Consider the following 22,637-nt stretch of genomic DNA (forward strand, 5'->3'; position numbering starts at 1 on the left):
GTGTGTGAATATTTGATGACAATTAATAAACAATATGGCTCAACACATCTGAAAAACACCAAGCTTAACCTTTCATCAATATTCATTATTTATTGACATATTATGTGCTCATCTAATTACCATAATAGAAACGTGAAAAACAAAACATATTTCATCGCGTGTAATCGGAAGCGAGCGTTGTTGCAATACTACTAGAACAGTTAACCAGGTATGCTGTTTATTTTTAAGAATATCTAACCCGTATTTGGCAATGTCTTACATCAATATATTGCAATTATCACAATGAGGTGCGGAAAATACTGACAAATTGTTTTGATTTTTTTTACATATGCCACGTATTATATGTAATTTAGCTTCATGACAAACCATGTGTAATTAAACATGTAAACATATATACAAATTTAACACAAACTATTTATCGATGTAGAGAAAATAAAGCTAATTTGCCTCAAAAATCGACTTTTCGTCGTTTTTATATTTTCTAATAATCTATTCCAGGTCATGCATTTCAACAACCACTGGTTACTATAAATACTTTAAATACCTTCGCGTCATCCATATCTGTTTTGCCCTATATACATATAATTTGCGTGTACATAAATTCTATATCTAAACTATTTACTTAAATACAGGGTTAGTGCGCACTCATTGACATAACATTGCGTTTCAGGTGGTGGGGATAACAAACTGTTCAACACGGTAGCTATGTTTTCAAACTTTGCATGACAGTCATCAGTATCAAAATGTGGTGATTTGACAGGACAGCTGTTTGTCGCCATGTTTGTTTTCTTCATAAATGCATTCCACACTCTGTCGAGACCATATACTGGATGATGATGATGTGTGGTGTGGTGCACCTATGAAACTTTTCTATATTGTATTAGCCGATTTTGAGTAATATAATACGTCTCTTGCAGAAAATTGCATTTATTTTGTAATAAAATATTTATTGTATGGTAATATGGAAAAAAAGATTTACATTGAGATTTACGGTTGAATGAGTTTGGGATGGTTCCTTGCTATACTCATTTAGCCCACTAACAATTAGCAGAAGGAGATTCAAAACATTCCATGGTCTTATGGCGAACCTAACCCAGACACTGTCGTATAAACTGTCCTTTTTTAATTCTTATAATATTGTTACCAATTAATGGACTAGGGTGCCATACTATACGAGGTTTTATTTTAATACGGGTGATAATCGGTATCTGTCCTATGTTATCGCTTTCAATGTAATACGGTGGATGATTTAATGGTAAAATATTTAATGGTAAAATAGTTATATTAATTAAAGTTATTAATTATTTTGTGTGGATTTGCGGATAATTGGTATATTCAATGTTATGACTATGCACGTATATCTTATTTAAATAGCTTATTTAAATGTAACCTCGCCTCAACACCAGTGCCACTCTGCGTACCATATATAGTTTGGCAAAGAACATGCAACCTGGATACTGCGTGCAATATCGGGATGTTCGCTCACAAAAGAAACTACAAGGATGGGGAAATTATGTAAATTCGTATAATTATTGTCTGTGTGATGATCTGAGAATATATATCAGGAATAAATGTGTATAATAATAAGGATGTATACATTTTGGAGAAAAGACCCGAAAAAAGTTTCCTATTTTGAACACACCTACAAATCATCAGTAATTTCAATCGTACACGCATGCCCAGTAGGTATACCACGTGACTTTTACGATGTTTATTTTTAGCTCACTGACAAACGCATGTAGGAGAAATGGCTGTTACAGTGCTCACTGCATGTAGAAAACAACACAAACGCGAGCACTCTACAACCAAATCGTCCGCCATTAAATATGATGACTAACACAGCGTGATTTCCGACAATTGAACATCTATCGACTGTGACTTCCAGCGTAGACATGGTCCACTATATTCACTATGGCAGTGCTCATTCATATAAAATGCTTACATGCTTGCTGTACCAATTTCCGAACCATCGAAGTACCATGCACTTCCACGATTTTAATGAACATTTGAACATGACAATATCAAAAATCATCACTGATACTTTTGTTTGCTGTCTAGTGTACATACAAAAGTCGGTCGATAAAATCATGGAGTTCAATGAAACAATGACTTGCACTTGTGTGAACAATTGGGGGATTTTGAATGATAGTAAATATATAACAAACAGAGATTCACAGTTTATAATTCAAAGGTATGATGTATGTAAATGTGTGTATGTGCAGGGCAACCACCAAACTGCATTTATGAGAATGGTTTTATATTGCGTGCTCTTCTGAATCTGGATGACAGTTTACCAATCCACAAAAGGATACTTTCTCCAAGACGATTTACATGTTTCTCTTTATAAACATTAAAACCATGTACAAGTAGTAGCAAAGATGCATAATTTAAGTTGAAGTCTGGTCTATCTTCCTATTATATTTTTTTTAATAAAAATGGTTGACAAATTAATAGCCAGTTTAAAGCCATGGTGTATCAAAATTACACATTCTCAACATTCCGAGACATGATTAACGGATGGTCCTTTGATGCACCTTGGATTGTGTGGCCAATTAGTCGTTATTTTGTTGCAAAGAATTCAGTTCTCGATTAATATATTCGATAATATATTAATATATGCATATGTATTTTTTCGTCATCACATTCATTATAGCCGACGTGTGGTCATCACAACTTTGCATACGTCAATAATACAAACCGAATTTCATTGACATTGAGTTGTTTTTCATAACGTATTTTTATCTCCTGTTTTGCTGAATTACGTTTTTTCTGTCTTATCAACAGAGTAGCATATTGAAATGAACAAATCAGTGGCATTTTTCCTAATAATGATGTTAGTGTCAACCATGCTCGTTTCATCTTCCTTGGCACATGGCCGCGGCAAAATTCATAATGAAAAAATGCTTTTTATGATCGGCAAACCATTCATCGCAAGAAATCGTTATTTGAATCACCCGATAAATGATGGTAAGTTTTTGAATAATGTTATTGACATATTTGATTAGTATTTTGTCATCAAATTAATTTTTGTTTCCAAGGTGTAAAATAACGTTAGGTTTCAATGATTAAGACGAACGCGTTTGTACTGTATTTAAAAGCTGGCTGTTCATGACGTATAAATATTGCTGTGACAAAAATAAGATTATGACCAGAAGTGTTTTTAAACAACTGATTCAACTTTAACTGCGGAAGGGTAAAAACTAGCTACAGTAAAGACGTCTTGGAAATAAGTTCAATAGCTACAACTGAATTACCGTTGATTACTGTTGCTAGATGCATGTATAATTCTTAAACAAAAATATATTTTTTCATAGTGAATTTACTTTAAATAATCAATTTTGTTGTTGTATTTTTTTGCTCACACAGAGAGTACCTAATACTCGATTTCTGCTTGCTACCATACTCCGGAAGATGTATTTAATCCAACTCTTCACTTGTTATTCAATATATACATACACTGCTGTGATATATATCCTGCTTGTTGTCTAAATAAATGAAAGTAGACATCTTTGTACCGAGTTTTTGTTTTATTATTACGACACGTATTAAAAAGTCACGAAATGACTGAACGATTATCATTATGCTATCGTAATCATTACATATTAATATCGGCAAAATAACGCATTATTTAGACATAATTAGAACTATACTTTGTTGAATAATTATTTGGCTTGTGATATGTCATGGAAACACTGCATTGCCAAGAGCAATAAATACAGAGAACACAAATTTGCAAGGGAATTATCAATATTGAGGCGCTCGGAAAAATAATTTTATTGGATTGAAGTATCCCTTTATATACCTCAACACTTTATTGAAGCTTTTTGTCGAAACCGGGAAAATAAGTACAAAATAGTTAAGAATTAACATCTAGAAATGGTGTTGGTTGTATTCATCAAATATACAAGTCTCAATGCATGCATAATTCTTGAAGTTAACAATACTACACAGTTAAGGTCCAGTACTAACACTGCATGTAATCAAGTGTTTCCGGTCTGGTTACACAACGGTTGCATAGCGGTTAGGAAGTTGATACTATGATACAAGTATTCATAATTTTATGTAAAATGTATTTTCATATCATCTGTTATAAATCAATGATTGTCAAGTGGCACAATTTGCCTTTAAAATGGACAACTTCCGAATGGTCAAAAATACACATTACATAAACTATAAAGTTAAATTAGTTTATTTTCAGTACAAAACTTTCTGTTTGATGTTAGATACACTGGTTATAAATCCGACACAGTTTTTAACTTCATTAGTTATTAACTTCATTATGTACAAAAACAGAGAACAATAACTTGGAGAAGATGGGCAGCCTAATTAAGAAAGTTGGCTTTTCAGGACAATGGTAGCATCTGTAGTGGCAACATACATGGTATTGTTATGAATTATTTCTCTGTCTAAAGGATGGGTCACTGATACGACTTGATAGTTGAGTTCTAGTTTATATCTGGTTGATATCATGCATCACTTTCCCATAATCATTGAAATCATTGGCTGTAACTATTTCTGACAGTTTGGTATGTGTAATTTCCCGTGTATGTGTAATTTTACCTCCCTCAAGGCATGCCCCAATTAAAACTTACAAAAGCACAGACCCCTTAATTCGCAAGCCATGGTTATCAAAAGGTATTTTAATTTATGTCAAAACAAAAAAATAAATTATTTATTAGTATGAACAAAAATCCCAATGATGTAGAAATAAGAAATAAATACAAGAAATATCGTAATCTCCTGACGGGTCTTCTTAAAATTCTTGTGGGCTGGGAGAAATTCTAATAAAATTTGGAAAACTATCGATGAGATTCTAAGTAACAATGCAAATGTGACACCCCCTCAAACAATGAAAGCTGATGAAAATGCAGACAAACAGTTGTGAGATTTAGATGAAGCTGAGACATTTTACGATTTCTTTACCAACATTGGGCCGAATCTTGCTGCAAAACTTTCACCATCAAATCATTTTAATCAGTATCTTAATGGAGATTATCCATCTTCTTTTTTCTTAAACCGAAATAATGAAAATGACGTCATTAATGAAATTCTTCGCTTGGACCCCCGGAAAGCTATGGGACATGATTGTACGCACCCGAGACTAATTGTGGACGCTGTCCACCATATAGCTGCCCCATTAGCACATTATAAACGGGTTTTTCACAACAGGTAAATTGGCAGATGCACTCAAAGTTGGAAAAATTACCCCTATTTTTAAAAAAAGGGTCACCATTCCATGACCTATATCTATCCTACCCGTTATTAGCAAAATATTTGAGTCCTTGGTAAAAAAAAAGCAGCTTTACAAATTCCTTGAAAAATTTAATATTTTATTACCATCACAGTATGGTTTTCGAAAAGGTTACAGTACGAAACTTGCCCTTGTAGATTTAGTATCAGATATTACAGACAATATGGATAGAGGCCTTGTTACATTTGGCATTTCTATTGACTTATAAAAGGCCTTCGACACTATAGACCATAAAATTTTACTTCACAAAATGGGATTAGGGGTCTTCCACTGCTTTGGTTCCAGAATTACCTAAGCAATAGGTACCAAACTGTTAACATCAATGGGTTTTTGTCACCATTAAAGCGGGTCAGTTGTAGAATCCCCAAGGGGTCAATTTTAGGTCCTCTTCTTTTTCTTCTCCACATTAACGACATTATCCATGCATCTAACCATTTTGATTTCCGTCTATTTGCTGATGACACAAATTTATTTAAATTTTTGAACACTAATAAAATTAACCTTACTGATATTAATAAAGATTTCAGTGACGTCGTTAAATGATGTCAAGCTAACAAAATACAATACGTGTGGAAAAACTAACTATATGATTATAAAAACTCAACAAAAACCTACCCAGTTGGAAGGTTGTCTAGACGTTGACGGTTCGCCTGTAGAGGGCGTACCTTCTGTCATATATAGGGGTAAGCATTGATCCATCAATGACATGGAAAACTCACATTGAAAAAGTTAAAAAAATTATCAGCCCCAAAGTAGGCGTAATTTCTCTCATTCGCCACTATGTCCCTAAATCAATACTAATCCTTCTATATAACACACTAATTCTGCCACATTTAACCTACAGCATTGAAATTTGAGGGAATAAATATCCCACATTGCTGGAACCAATACTTCGTTTACAAAAAAAGTAGCTAGACTAATAACATTTCAGACTTTTTTGCACCTACTGCACATATATTTCATCAACTCGGCATACTAGATATTTATAAACTTTGCAAACTTCACACTTGTCTATTCATATTTGACCTTAATAATAATCGCTTTGCCAATAATCTGAGTCACTACTTTGATGATCTGCCTCATAGCTATCCGTCGAAGTCAATATTCCAAAGCAATCTTGCAATTCCAAAAGTTAACCTGACCATTTCGCAGCATAATCTAAAATTTGCATCTGTTAAACATTGGAACTCTCTCCCAGCCTTCCTTAAAATATCCCATAATAGAACACACTTCAAAAACACATTAAAGCGTTACCTACTACAGAATTAAACCTTTTACTTTATCAATATGTTTTTTACACATCAGTTTTGTTATTTTCTTTTATTTCTTTTTTCTATAAATTGTATATTACTATTCTTGAATGTCCTACCTACCTAACTCCATTTTAATTGAATTATTCTAATCATTATTTAATCATTTATCAAGTTTTATTACCATAATATCATACAATATGTTGGTTCTTGGATTAGATTAGTTCAGACGAACTATTCCTTAAACCAAACCAGAAAATGTCAAACTTCCTTGTTCTTCTTCATTCTCACATTGTTTGTTTTCTGTGGTTTTAAATATCTTCTGTTGAAATAAATCAAATCAAAATCAAATTATATAGCAGGCGATTACTCAGTAGATATGACATGTCCAGTATTTCGTGTGATTGGCTGCACGATTGAAGGACACGCCTTATCAGGGGGGGGGGGGATTGGCACGAGATGGCGCCATCCGATCTGAATGGAACGTTTCGATGTCAGTCGTCCGTAGCCCACCGTCAAAGCAACAACGTACCGTTTACGAACAGATGAAATAATTTCAGCAATTTCTTTACAGAATAATCCTCAACAAAACTTAGAAACATTTCATAGACAAATACAGGCTCCAAAATTATGTATATTGCAAAACAATTCAACCGACAACCAGTTTGACGCCACAATTTCTTTCTGGAGCCCGAGTTCTACGCGTGATTTTATTGCGTTCAAAACTGTTCTATTTCAAACTGCGCATGCACACACACTATGGTTTCTCGAAATGCATACTAATTAGGTAACTTGTCACTGATAAAAGTCACCGAAAACATTTTGAGCAATTTTGAGCAATAGTACTAGAGTGAAATATAAACGTGCCTCTGCATTCTCCATTAATTTCGTAACTTGCTATGATTATGGTAAAGTGAAAACCTGAGCTTACTTTTCAACAGTTAGCTGGAGTCCGATCGAAAACGTGTCTCAAAAAATACCTTTACATCAATTTTCCGATAATTTGTTTAAGCTCGTAACGATAGAATCAGTCAATTTAGAACTAACATGTATGCTATCGGAAAGCATTTTGGCACAATTTTACTGAAAAGACGAGTTTTTCATTGCTCATGAATATTAATTTATGCAAATAAGATTGTTATTCAATTATTTCAACCAATCGTGTCATGCAACTCCCCCCCCCCTCCTGCGCCTTTTAGTCTTTATACTCCCCTGTAATTGGTTAAAGATTTGAAAGTGAATGAAGGAGTCTTAGTTGGTCTTTGCAGAACACCACGAAGCATGCAGTCTTAGGTCAGTCTTGAGAGAGTCTTGGGGGACTTTTCCCCGTGGCATTCTGTCTTGGTGAGCAACTAAGACTAAGAAGTTCATGCGTATTCTACCTGTGTGTGCATGCCTTTGTTCAGTCGAAAGGTGGCAAATTCCCCGATCCTTAGTACCTCAGTTGAAGGTTTAATAACACGATAAATTAAGCCATCATAGTATGCCAAGTGAGTGTCGCTCCTGATTCGGGTTTTGTAAGTTCTGAACTGAGATGAAAATGCATAACTGATATGTATTGTTTTAATTTTACTAGAAACATCTCCCCCAATAGAGAAATATTGTGTCTAGCCATATTCATTATTATCTGACTTTCATGTTATGGTGTTTTAATTTGAGAGATTTCAAAATTTGTTTGTGCTATGATTGTATGCGCTTGTCACTATTTGTATCGCTAAAACAATTAATTCAGGTTTTGTGTTAAGTTCTCAAAGAGAACAAACACATTTTATCTAACTCCAGTTATAATACCAAAGAGTACATCGATACACTTTAGAAGAGAATAATCAACAAACGAAAATCAACTGAAAAACCACATATCTCTTGGTTTAGAAGATCGTCGTCGAATACACAGCAGGACATCTATGCTCTCGCCACTGGAATGACAGAAGTACTGTCCCATGATGAACAATAACAAGCCGTTGTCAATGACAATATTTTATTATAAATGTGATACAAGTTTTAGCCTGTGGAGATGATAAATCTATTAGTTGTTAAATAAAATAAACGGAAACGAAAATTAATTTATCAAAGCCTGATGTGTTTAGGTATGCAAACCACCTCAGAACAAACAAATATTGTGTTTTAAAATGACTAAACTTCAGACAAAGTTGATAGGAACCAGTATTTTATGAGTATGTTATGTTTGTGCAACCGTGAACAAGAGTTTTTAATAGTGAAAGATTCATGTTCATAAACATTTATTATTATTCAGTCTTCAAAATATTTGACAGTAATATTTTACCAATTTGTATGTATGGCTGTCCACCGTTTGAATACTGAATACATTTGAACATTAAAATATAGGTTTTGTATTGGCAACTTGGCTGCCTTACAAGAGATATACTTTCTCTGGCTCGAATGATTGAATATCATAAAATGTCATTTCCATGCTGTTATGTCTATCAATACAGTAAAACCAAAGTGAATAATATTTGTAAATTCTGCTTTCACATCATTCCACGCTTTATCATAAGCATCGACCCTTAATTTGACTACGACGAAATTTGAATTTAGCGGGTTGATTTCTAACCCGGAATTAAAAGAGACATAATAGTCCTTTTCGAATCTCCAAAATAAAAACAATTAACGTATAAATGGGCATTAAACATCACAAGATATTAGAGAATTTTGAACATCAACATTGCTCACTACAACTAGATTATTTCATGTGATTTGACCTCATTTCATGACATTGTTTGACTGTAATTCTAATGATTACAAAATGCTTATTATATAGCATAATTAAAAATTTATTGTTGGATCTAAAATAAGTTAATGATGAATCAATTTCTCATTATTATCTTATTATCATTCATTAAAAACCCTGACCATTGCTGGAAAGATTTCTATTTTCCCTACGGTCCAAATGTCTGATATAAGTGAACCTATGTGTAATCAAATAGGCAATTATTTGATGACAATTAATAAACAATAGTTATAACAGTGTTTATTTTCAGATCGGATTTAATATATTCTTCAACTTCTTTCAAATCTCCATTGTTCATGTGTTCTACCTGTTTATCAGACACACTTTCACCGAATTTGTTTCAATTTGTATAATTGCAAAACCTAATGTAACAAAATCAAACTTTTGTTGCCAGTGAGTTGACAAATTGACACTTTGACCAACTGTTGATGAAATATTTGGTGACATTGTTTTTATACAACCTGGACCGATAATTTCTGTTCACATTTTCCAACAGCAAGTAAACTTTATAGTTCACAAACTATAATAAATATACATATGTGAACGTACTGCACATTCGATGATTTTGAAAAACAACACTTGATTGAAGGATACTTAAATTTTTGAGTAATTTACAGTGAAGTCAAAATGCAAAATGTTCAACGCAAAGCATTGAAGGTATGCAAAATTACGCATTCTCTTGATGGCATTGTTTCGGGTTCAGGCCCGTATTAACCCCAAATGTGAATTTGAACAGATTTTGATCATACAAATATCTGTATGTCACTGAACATTTGATTATTCCATGAATATTAATTAGACTAAATTACCTAACGCATCCAAATTTGTCCGAATAACTAGGCTTACCATCATGCTGAAATACTTTGACTTGGTGACTTTGACAGTTTTGTTAGTGGTTGTGTTCAATTAAAAAGTATGATTGAATCTTAAGTTTAAATTATTACATGAAACGTGACCGTTTTGCAGTAAGAATTAGAAAATTATAATATATAATTATAAAATATTTATATTTATACAAATAGTGTTGTATTACTTTATATACATTTGAGCAATTTATTAAACAATCATTTTTCATAAACTTTTATCAATATTAATTACTTCATGACGCATTATGACTTCATTTCATGATCATAAATTAAGCGGCCAAGCAAAACAAAGTTTATTCTGCGTAATCAAGAAAGGGGTGTGATGCATTTCTTCCGAAACAGTTGAGAGGGCAGACAAATTGTGTTTGTTAATGTATGTCACTTGCAAGTTTTATCGATGCAGAGAAAACAGATAATTTGCCTCGAATGTCAACATTAGTCAAACTTTCAAATAGTCGATGATATACAATATATTTATATGGATGATTAAACATGCAAAACCCTTTTGCCCCCTTCGATTTATCAACAACTAATTGCTAAAAATCCACCACTTCGTCCTTGTCTTGTTTTAAAATGATATGGCAGCTCTTGTATAAATCGCAAAATGTGTCTTTTTTGTCCTTTATACATGGCGTGTACACTTACTAGGGTTATTATTACGTTACCTAATTTGAATATTATATTACGAAGATACCTCAAAGTATGCGCGAAGACAGCAGTAGCAGCTGCAACTTTTCTTAGGTATTTGGAACCGAAATTGTCATCTGACTGTGAGGCCGTCGCTGATTGGCTGCTGAGCTGGAATGACAATTTTTGGTTTCAAATATCCCAGGAAAGTGTTCTTCGTGTAATTATGTGTTCGTATTTAAGGGATTTTTCCACACAATAACGACGAATTCGACCGGTTTAATATTATCCCAACAGATCGCAATTTTGTGAAAGATTGGTATTTTTGTCCAGGTTTGTAGGAATCTGAAAAACGCGTTTCACAACTGGTCTCTTATTTAGTTTTATGCTGCATTCAAGATGGCGGCCCCCATATAGTGAATATCGTATTCATTTTATTATCACGTGTGCGCCAGCTGACTGTGGAGACATCCGACAAATGATAAATACTAGTTAAAACGCATTTCCCATTACAAAAATGAGTTGTAACAAACAAGTGCATAGATATGTGTATCTCATGGGTAATTTTGGATCTTTTGTCACCGAAAAATGAAAAATAACAATACATATCACAAGTGTTTAAATATTACAAACAAATAACAATGTAAATATTATACTAATCCTTCAAATGGAGATATATCAATTTTAAGCATGTTTACTTGTTCTCATGCACTATTAAACAAATTTCAATGAAACTTTGTACATATATGGTCTGGGATAATGCACAGATCTGATCAGTTTTAGGTTGAAATCTGTGCATATTATTACCTAATTTGCATATTGATAGTTTAATTTTAAGCATTTTCACTTATTTCTCATGTGCTATTAGTATTAAAGATTTCAATGAAACTTGGTATACAGATGTCAGGGACAATACGCAGTGTTGATTAGTTTTGATTTAAATCCCGTATGTATTAATTATTTAATTAGCAAATTAATTAGGCAATTGTAAGCACCTTTTCTCATATACCATAAGACAGATTACAATGGAAATTGGTACATAAATGTTCTGGGATAGTGCAAAGTACTGATTAATTTTGGTTTAAATCCAATGCATATTAATTATGTAATTAGCATAATAATTACACAATTTTAAGCATTTTCCTGTGTTTCTCAAGTACCATTCAACAGATTTTAATGAAACATGGTACATAGCCACTCTGGGATAATACTCAGACCTGATAAAATTCCAGTTAAAATCCATCCATATTAATTGTCTGATTTGCATATAAATTAACCAATATCTCAACCACACATTCAATGAAACTCGGTACATAAACCTGTAGATGTTTAGGTATACGCCATATACATGTTCAATTCTGGGTTAAATTTTGAGCTTAATAATTACCTTATTTGCATAAATGTAAAGGTGTTCCCCAGATATCCACTAATAAAACTAGGTACATAGGTTCTTGTAGATAATCCGCAGCTCAGATATGATTACTTCAGGATTGAAACCCATGCATATTAATTACTTGTTAGTTTGATGTCTATGTTCCTTAATATGCATAACTGTGATGTACTAAGTACTTTTGCAGATAGATATTTAAAAGTGTTAAACCATAGCTACTTGGAACCACCCTGATTATGTCCCCTATTAGAAGTATATATGCCTACTGTAAAAATAAAGGACAAAGACAAGTCTATGGTCAAAATATTTCAACATATTTCAATGATTTTGCTTGCAACAAATACAATGCTTTATGTGTAATGAAGATGGGCTTCTAATATAGTAATAAATACAGTATTAATTGGTTTTACATTCCTCCAAAACCTTCAGCACACGGGAGTCCTTTCTAAGCTTTCTTTGATTATTTGTATGAAGCTGCATTTCTACACACTGATCTCTTAGATTCACATTCATATATAATGATGATGATCTGGTGATATTCTTTCATGCTTGAATTTGAAATGGCCATTTTTTTTGCTGGAGATAATTTTTCTCATGAGGTTACAGGGTAGGGTTCAAACACCAATAATATTCAAATTTTTACCACCTCGTGTGTGAATTCTTAAACAGTTTAACATTATTAAATTATGCTAATTATGGTTGCTTGGTATTATCGCCCGCCCCTGCAGTTGTTCAACTAAACGCGGCCTTCACCATATGCCAACATGGATGCCAACTTAGCAAAGTTTGAATGTGACGACTACATACAAACACACACACAACAGGTCAGTAGCAATCGTGCAACAAAAGGGATAAAGAACATTCAATACTCTTCACATATATATTTGTAAAATATCACATATATAAACTGTCCACGAAGATAATAGATTCTATAAATTAACAAGTATAATATAATTATACTGAATGCCCAGGACTAACTAGTGCGAGTGTTGGAATGTCAAGTCGTGGCAATCCAACAAATTTCATGCAGCCAGTTACCGTTACGGACTTGGACTGTCGAAAACTACCCTCAAACAGTAACACTAATTTTCTTTTACCATTTGATTTCAGGCTTAGCTATGGTAGTGTCATGATTATGTTTTCATGCGGTTAAATATCGGTTCGTGTTTTGGCAATTACAACGAAACTCACTGATTATGACTTGATGATTGGTTTGCAGTGAAAGGATGGGCGAGATCATTTATGCTTGCTAATAATGTTATCATTTGGGCTTATATCCAAAGTACTGAACGGAAATAGAATCAGTCATTGGAACTAATTAAAGATATAAACATTGCCAATGGACTGTTGTTTTACCACATATGATAACCCTGGCACCCCACGAGTGTTCTAGCGGTGTTTTATATGAGTAGTCTTCCAATATAGTGAACAATTAATCGAGTATATAGTAACATGTTAGATTCGTTCGTGTGATTGGCCACGTGAGTGGAATGTGTGGAGGCCACGGCTCAAGATCTCAAGTAGACTGTGTTTTGGAAAGGCAATAAAGTCAGTTCTCCACTAGGCGACAGAGGCTAGAGGTTGACACGATTCCATCTGTGTGTGTCTTTGCTTGGTTGAAAGGTTTGTGAACGTGACGGTCCCGGGTACCTGATGTGACGTTTAATAACACGAGAATTAAACCGTTATAGTAGTTCAAGGATTCGCTTACCAGATTTCACTGCGTGGACCCCTTCGTTGGACAAAATTTTGAGCAGTGACCTTGTGCAAAACACGTCTATTGCGTCAATCATTAATTGCTGTACATTCATCACTCATATACTCATCCATGTAATAGACGAGCGGTGGATACAAAAATAAGTCATTATTTTTCGAGTTTAATGTACCCCTCATACAAACTCACACAACATATATCATTTTAAAGGAAATTTTCTCAGCTTTCAGAAAAGTCCTATTGTGGTTTTGAAATATGGTGACGTTTTCCAGAAAAACGGGTTAACTAACCCCATGTCACTTCACATTTTAAGTTAAATAATACTGGTAAACAATCTCTTTTCTACTTGTAAAATGCTGTAAATCGTCTGGTATGATGTGATTTATGTGAAACAAACATTAGATTTTTGAAAGAATTTATGGTGAATAAAGTGACAAATAAATACCAATTTGCATAAATTATATATGGCTGATATAGGCTGTAACGGTTTCCATTTATAAAGTTAACAACACATTTGGGTAGTTTCATCAATATTGGTCCATGAATAATTTGAACAACAAAACTAAACACTGTGGAATATCAATAACATTGAAATTATAATACATGATATATCATTATTATATGCATACAATAATAAGTGCAATTTTACAAAGGTAGAAAAAAGTTGCGTGGACATTATGCAGTTATGAAAGCAAAACTCAATACTGATTGTTAAATACAACATTGGTTGTATAGCTTTTGTTAGTAAAGTACAATCTCATCACAACTATATGAAAATAATTCAGAAGCTCAGAAGCCTGCACCACTTATATCACGCATGTTAAAATTAAACTAATTTGTAAATCTGTGTTTTTCGTGAAACAAAGTAATAATGAGTTTTATTGGTTATTAAATTCCATTCAAATAACAGGAATTATAGCCTAGCATAAACAATGTGACATGTCTCATACTGACCTCGCAATCAAAATTATAAAACATGCTATCATTCAATACAGTGAAACAGCATATACTGTAGTAAACTACCCATGTGATAAATAAATGATCTCCTGATATGTCTCCTTGGTTTTCACTCCCCATATTTAACCCCAACTAGGTTTGCTTGGTGGTAGTTTGTTGAGTGGTTTTTCTTTCCTTTGGGCCATTCTTGCTCTTATTTTACTCAGGTTTGTTTGATCCTGACGGGATGTTGTATCATACAAATGCATCACCAACTTCTCTGCAGCTGCATAACCTGCATTAGTATTTTCTTACCAATAAGATCTAAATCGGAATAGCAATCAGATCCGTTGTCTTCAATCAATTTAACGACCTTCTTCTTCCCAGTCCCCCCAAAAGAGGATACTGAATCACATCCAGTTAAACAGTGAACAGTTGGGAGAACCATAACCATAACAGTATATCGATATGTCATTACAAAATGCAATTATTGAATATACAATCAAAACAGAATTAATTAATGATTGTACAGTGATTTGCTTGGCAATGAGTTTGATCTACTGAATACAAGTTAGTTACTCACTGATTCTGCTGTTATTATTGAAAGACTATTATTATCGTCCTGTTCCTTCAAGTTAAATTTAAGTTGTCACTTGTTAAACATAAATTTATTGAACAATTAAAATTAGAATGAAAATTACATCACCTATAAAAAATAAATATACATTTAAGGTAGAGATGTACTTTACCTGACATGTATTTTAATTAGTTAATTATGAAACCAAGATGACCTCCCTTGTCAACAAAACTATATATTTTCGGAAAGCTTATTGTATGAATTTTAAAATTTTGTTAATATTTTTTTTATGGACACTGCAGTTTGAAATATGTGCTTTTTTGGTCATAGGTGATTTAAAAAAAATTAGCTTCTAAACCATGCTTCTGTTTCCTATCAAAATTGGTTTATGGGTATATCTGTTTACTATGAAGAAAGTGCCGTCTTGAAAACTGTCTACCAGTTGTTAATTTCGCAGGGCAGCAGCTCAAATTTCACTACTTCAAGTTTATGCATAAATTAACACCCAGGCTAGTTGTCTGTACCATTGTTGTAACACTGTTCAACGAAAAACAATGCCCCGATGGCGTTTTGAAGATAGACACATTGTCAATCATTTGTGAAAATTTCAAAACAAAAGGTCAAAGCGTCTAGGAGCATTTTTTTTTAAAGTTCTGGGATGTGCACTAAAAAGAAGCTGAGCTAATTGCTAATTTGCATAACAATTCACTCAGTAAGAAGTTTGCTAATGCTCATAATTAAAATGGCTGTAACAGTTTCAAATTTTAATTTATTATCGTTTTGTTAACAGTTAAATATAGTGCATAATATGGAGATCCCGTCATTTCTTTTTTTCACCATGTTTCTTTTTTATTATTTATGTACAGCCTTGCTAAGCATTCAAATAAGAGAATGTTAGCACCTGTTATCTATATTTTAAAAATCGTTTTTTGAGTATGTTCCACTATTCACAAATCTACAAAATTTTAACAGTCTATGGCCAAAACTGTTTGGATAATAAAAAGCAAAAAAAATGTCACTCCCAAGTGCCCACGAACCTGCATCTCTACCTTAATATATTCATATGGTATTTTGATTAAATAACTCTTGATTATAACAACAAATTACTTCACTTACTAATCATGTATATAATAATTAAGTTATGTTAAACTAGAATTCAGAAATGAGAAATTGATTAAAATATTAACAAGGAAATTCAATCGTCAAAAATAATAATTAATACTTATATTGAGTATATTTTAAAACAATTACAAAATTTAATAATAACAATAATAAGCATTAAGTTATGAATAAATACAATTACAACACGGGTTAATAATATATCATGTGAATTCATGCAAATCACTTATTGTGTTCATGGTATCAGACTGCTGCAGAAAGGTCACTTGCCTACTTATAAAAATATAATACAGCTACAGCAATAATAAATATTTATCTTCTTGCTATAAATATATAAAAAAGTCACTAAAAATAAGTAACAGCGCTCATAATCCATTAAAAAATGCAATAAAAAAATATGACATTGACTGTGGTAACCCAAAAACAAATTGTAAGGCATCCAAAACCACATACATTGGCAGCCATATTTAATTTATGCTAATATATGCTAATTTGTGTAAAATCAACATAATATGATGGAATGGTATAAGCAATTTCATCTCAGATGTACGAATGTAGTATAAGTACAATTGTAAACTACATATTTGAATATCATTAGTAATAACATACATTAAACAAAAAGTTGGCAAAAAACATTCCAAAAACCGAAATAGTACATATTTATATACCCTTGTTTTTCCAAAAATTGCACAAAGTTCCATCACCACAACAGACCTTTTCTGAAAGCCAATGAAATATGATTTAAAATGGTATATGACGTATTAGTGTGTAGCGGGGGTGCATTTAACAACAACAATTCCGGTCCCTACCGCTCGCCTATAAGTCAAGTATACCACTAGAAGCGACATCTGAGGCACGCAGCACGACCCACTTCCAAACAATTGTGCGTGTAGTGCTAAACGCGTCTATCAATCAATCTATTGTGCACAACACAACTCGTCTCTCATAATTATGATCCATACATCTCTTGACAATTTTAATACTACACCATGTGTATCGACTATATTTGAAAACTGATCCATCCGGCAATTCGCACGTTGTCTTACTGGAGATTGTAAGAATATCTTGCCTGTTATTTTCTTATCTCATATAACAATGCACATTGCCTTGGGTTCGTTAATAAGCATTGACCAATGAATTTGATTTACTGGATACATTTCTAGTAAATCTGATAATCAAATTTACTTATTTTTTATTATCTTTTTTACTACTATAAAATACTTAATTTATCACAATTTAAATGTAGTCTTAGAACTTAGATTTCTAAATTTAATCATAATATAGCGTGGTATTCTGTTCTAAAACTGCATTTACATGGTATACATCTAGTTACCAAGACTCAAATCTGACATCGTCTAAGACGACAACCTGGTAGTGTTAATTCCCCAGAACACGGAACACTAATAAATGAAAACACTTTGTAATGCATCGATCAAGCCAAATAATGCATGGGAAACGTTTGTGTGGCTTTCACTGTTTTATCTTACAAGGAATTGTTATTTGTGTTCATTTTCAGCAATATTCAGTTGTATCGATGTTCACTTTATTAGTGGAGATCGGGTTGTTTAATTTACATTGATAGCTAATCTGAAAATGGCATTCATTGAACATCACGTGCTCAAATAGCAATACAAAACAATATAATCAATGTATTATTATTTTTGAAAATTTACATGCAGTCATATGATTAATGGCATGTGTACACATGAATGATACAATTGTTCATAATTTTCTTTTCATTATATGTTTTTCCATGTGTTCTGTATGAGAATGTACACAGTATAGAAGAATATACGAAAAAAAAAACGAAAAAAAAACAATCATTCAAACATAGATGAATTACTATAGCTAACTAAAAAATACGAGAGGCTTAGGTGAAGTGTGTATTTATTTATTTTGACTTTTCAGACTTAAATTTTTGAGAACAGGATTAATATGTTCTGCAATAGCATAAAATATGTTAAATATGTTGTTGTAATAATAATAAAAAAAATATTCAAGACAGTTAGAGATGTGAATGTGTACTATCCATTGTCACGAAATAATATGTAATCAAAGGTGTTCAGTAATAGTGAATCACAGGTTCTGAAAACCATCGTACGAAGTCCGGAACGGGTACTTATGTTTTGGGTTCCGTCCGTAGTACGTCCATTCATCATTATTTTTCAGACATGTCGATGTTTTTTCAGAGTTGTTAGAAAGACAGGTCAAGTTAGAGGGGGGCAAGGGTTATTTTCGTTCAACGTAATTGCAATATTTTTTTTGTTCGTACAATGTAAATTGAAAAAATAAATTCTGTAATCACAGGCTAGACGTACAACGTAATCAATCAGATATTTTTTCGTACACTGTAAAAATGTGTAATTTTTCTCGGTACGAACAAGAATTTTCTAGGTTTTCTTTATTAATTTTCCGTAAAATGTAAAATAACCTTTATTTTCTCTGTAAACTGAAAACATTCAATTTTCACTGTAAACTGTAAAAACGTCTTTTTTCCTTGTAAATTGTAAAAAGCCCTTTTTATTTCCCGTAAAACTGTACCAGCTACCCCTCTTGCCCGCCTCAAGTTAGGATACATATGCAGATCAATTTGTTAACCTTTAGGCAAAAATCAATAGTTGAACATGTCATCATCGCTTTCTCGGGCATTTCTTGACCAAATTCATTTAAACTTGGTATTGACGTCACTCATGGTTTGTTACTGATGTGCGTCCTTTCGTGATTTGATTTACAATTGCCACTGGCGGCTACTTTGTTGTCGTATGGATATTTCTAAAGATTTGGCTTAAATTGGACGCCAAGGCAAAATATGTTGATTATTGTCTTCAGTTATTTTCGGATTTCGATTACAGTGACTGTTCACTGTTCGCATGCTCAGAACTATGACAACATCTGCAATTCCCTATCCTCGGGGGCGGACATCCGGGGTATTTTCTACCGCCTGGCAACCCTCGCGGTGAAAACAAAGATCAAAAACTCGCAGAAAACGGTACTTTGCAATGGTTGTTGAGAGTCCCCTGAACAGTGTAACAAGATTAGCCCTACGTGTGTAACATGTATGAATTTGGTTGTTCAGGATTACTTCAAAGTTGAGTTTGTGTTGTTTTCTCGAATTTTCACCGGCTCCACCGGCGTTCCACAGCAGCGCGCACAACGCTCATAGATTTACGTGGTACAGTGATGCGCGTCTTAGCAACGTAGAACGTTTGTGACGTAGCTCCGCCCCCGAGGATACTGGAGTTGTTACACACATGAGGGGTTTCTCTGAATAAATTTGTTTGAATAAGATATTATTGTAAATTGTTTAGATACACCCATGATATTTATCACACTTGAGTTCAGATCAAATCTATTATACCTTCTTCAGGTCGAAATCACAATAAATACAACCTTTGATTGCTCCCTTGACAGACAAACAATCAACTAAATAACATTTTATATATGCTACGACTATTGTTCTAGATATTTACCATGTAAAGTTTTACAAACAAACCTGACCTGAATAATCGGAATATTTGTATCATGGTTGCACAGTGACGTAATTGGCACTGTTTTCACTTATTCTTTAAGAATTATGAAACAAAACACTTTTCAATATACTACAGTTGTTTTATGTAAAGGGTGATTTTGACCCTGGAAAATAGTTTATGAATATTCAAATTTGGTTATTACCATACATTATGATATACGTCATTAAGTGTTGTCTTGGTGCAGTAATTGTTCAATGTTTGCAAGTGTAGCGCCTATATATGTGGGTAATGGTGGAGAGTTTGGTAAGAATGTGTGTGGAAATCTGTACTTTAATATACGCTAAAATTTGGTACAACCATGTTCATATGGAACATATGGTGTTATACTGTAGAAATCTAGCAGAATATTAACAAGGAAGCCTTGACAGGAAGAAGAAGAAAGTTTAAGGGCCATTGTATAGCAATGTTAGCGCGTTCAGACGTGATGGAGAGGTACTTTTTGGTTTCGACCTTTCAACTGGAAGACATTGTATTTTTTGATTCCTTGTCATATTTGTTTGTGATTTGACATCAGTTGTAGTCCAACTGTCTTTGAGTTAATTGTATGAATATTGAATATTATGTGCAACAAGTACAGTACCAAGTATAACATGTTACCTTATGTGGTTGAGCCGATTCAATTATTGTATTATTATTGTTATTTACTGCAGTATATACAATAATACCTCTCGTGTTTATATGAAGCGCAAATAAAATAATAGACACATGCATGAAACTAGCATGAAAACATCACTATCTAAACAAACATCAACACCAATATCACAACCTATCATTCCAAGATTCCAAGAGCTGGTCTAGTCGATATTATATCACATACTGATTCTTCTATTCCATTCTTACGAACCAGATACTTTATGGTGTCAGAAATTCCACAAACCAACCTGAACCACCTTCCAAAATGATTGATTTTCTCATGATAGAACAGTTAGTAAGAGCTGATTATTTAGAAAGTAATAGGGAAATGGAACAGATTTACAAAACTTGAAACTTACATGCTATCAAAATAGTGTACAGATATTATTCTTATTAGTACATACTTCAGAATATGTAATATACATAGAAAAGTTTAATCATGATTATAGTGTGATTTTAAGTATTTTGTAAAAGACGTCTATTATGTTAAATCAACATTCAAATAATGCACAACTAGAATGTATATCTATTCCAATTACTATTCAAATAATGCACAATTAGAATGTATTTCACAAGCTGTTATTAATTTGGAACCATAACATTCTTTACATGTGCTCTTGTTGACACTATTAATGGGTTTATTTGAATAATCATGTTAAAAAGAGTCAGTTCATGATATTGTGCAGAAAGAAATGATTCAGTTGGTACCACCCATAAGTAATTTGTTCTACTTAATTTAAACTTCTCCCCTTTGAGACTCCCTCGTTAGTTTCTGGCCAGACACTTGAAAATAACTATGTTTTTTAGAAAATCTGGCCTTGCATGTCTTGTGATTTATGATGCTAAAATAAAAACAAATTGTATATATTATGAGGGGATACATGACGCCTAAGGTTGAAAATAAATTGTTTAATTTGCATAAGTAAATGACTGCCATATTTCACCTCCAAATGATTAGATGAGCAAAACTAGAATAGTTTATTCATGTTTATTGTTATATGAGGGTGAATGGATAGGTAATATATGTCAGTTGTTTATAATTATAATATACATTTTTCTGATGTTGAATATGATGTTTGCACTACATGGTCCTGCATTATATACATGACAATACTTGCGTGGTGATCAGTATTTTCTCTGTCATATCATGATTTGATCTGTGATCAGCTCACCATGTTACTACTACTAATTTTTAACGACATAACATTGCAGATGTGCACCTTTGGCACATCATGTATTTTTCGCTTCGCATATACATTATAATGGAACATCAGAACCCGGTGGACCACCGTGGTTAATTTTTCTTAGTATAATGCGTGCGACAGCTGATAATTCTGATATTATATTTATTGCGTGAAAAGGGACAGCAACATGTTACATAGCTATATTAATTAATTATGTGTACTTACAGTGTAAAGACCATTCTAGGCTTAAACTGCGGATGTAAGTGTAATTATATCGCCAAATATATTATTTTAATTAAATTGGCATTCTGTAACAAGCGACATATGTTAAACAGCTCGGGGGCAACTCTTTATATAATGAAAACAAATCAGAATGCGAAAATGTATGTTCATGGTCTTTGGAGCTTTACTTGTGGCGGCATTCTTTTCACAGAGACAATATTTTACCATGTGCAAAAACATGGTTGTTCACAAAGCAACTCCAGACACATTTGAAACTGTATTGATGGAATTTGACAACGAATCAACACGACGTGAAGTGACTGTCGGGAAAGACATTGTCAAAACAACATCGGAACTAATTGAAACAGGGAACAAAATGGCTCAGGTACAATTTAAATCAATATAGATTTTTGGTTATATTTACTTACACTTTTGGTATACTATTTCTTCCATTCATATTGTAAAGATGGTATGACCTTTTCTAGAAACCATGGTCATATTATTTTTTTAATTAATTACTGGTGTGGTATATTTGTATCAATCCATATAATATTATACAGTTTTCGCCCAATTACTTCGACAAATAGCA

General features: G+C 32.9%; 1 long non-coding RNA gene across 1 annotated transcript; it reads left to right on the forward strand.

The window, feature by feature from the left end:
• The first annotated feature begins 97 nt into the window (after positions 1 to 97).
• Positions 98 to 3,508, forward strand: LOC144361590 (uncharacterized). Its single transcript, XR_014929842.1, has 3 exons — positions 98 to 208; positions 2,785 to 2,967; positions 3,367 to 3,508. It is a non-coding gene; the product is annotated as an uncharacterized LOC144361590 (long non-coding RNA).
• Positions 3,509 to 22,637: the final 19,129 nt, after the last annotated feature.

The sequence above is a fragment of the Saccoglossus kowalevskii genome, chromosome 6 (assembly GCF_978046115.1).
Source record: "Saccoglossus kowalevskii chromosome 6, keSacKowa6.1, whole genome shotgun sequence".
Taxonomy (NCBI): domain Eukaryota; kingdom Metazoa; phylum Hemichordata; class Enteropneusta; family Harrimaniidae; genus Saccoglossus; species Saccoglossus kowalevskii.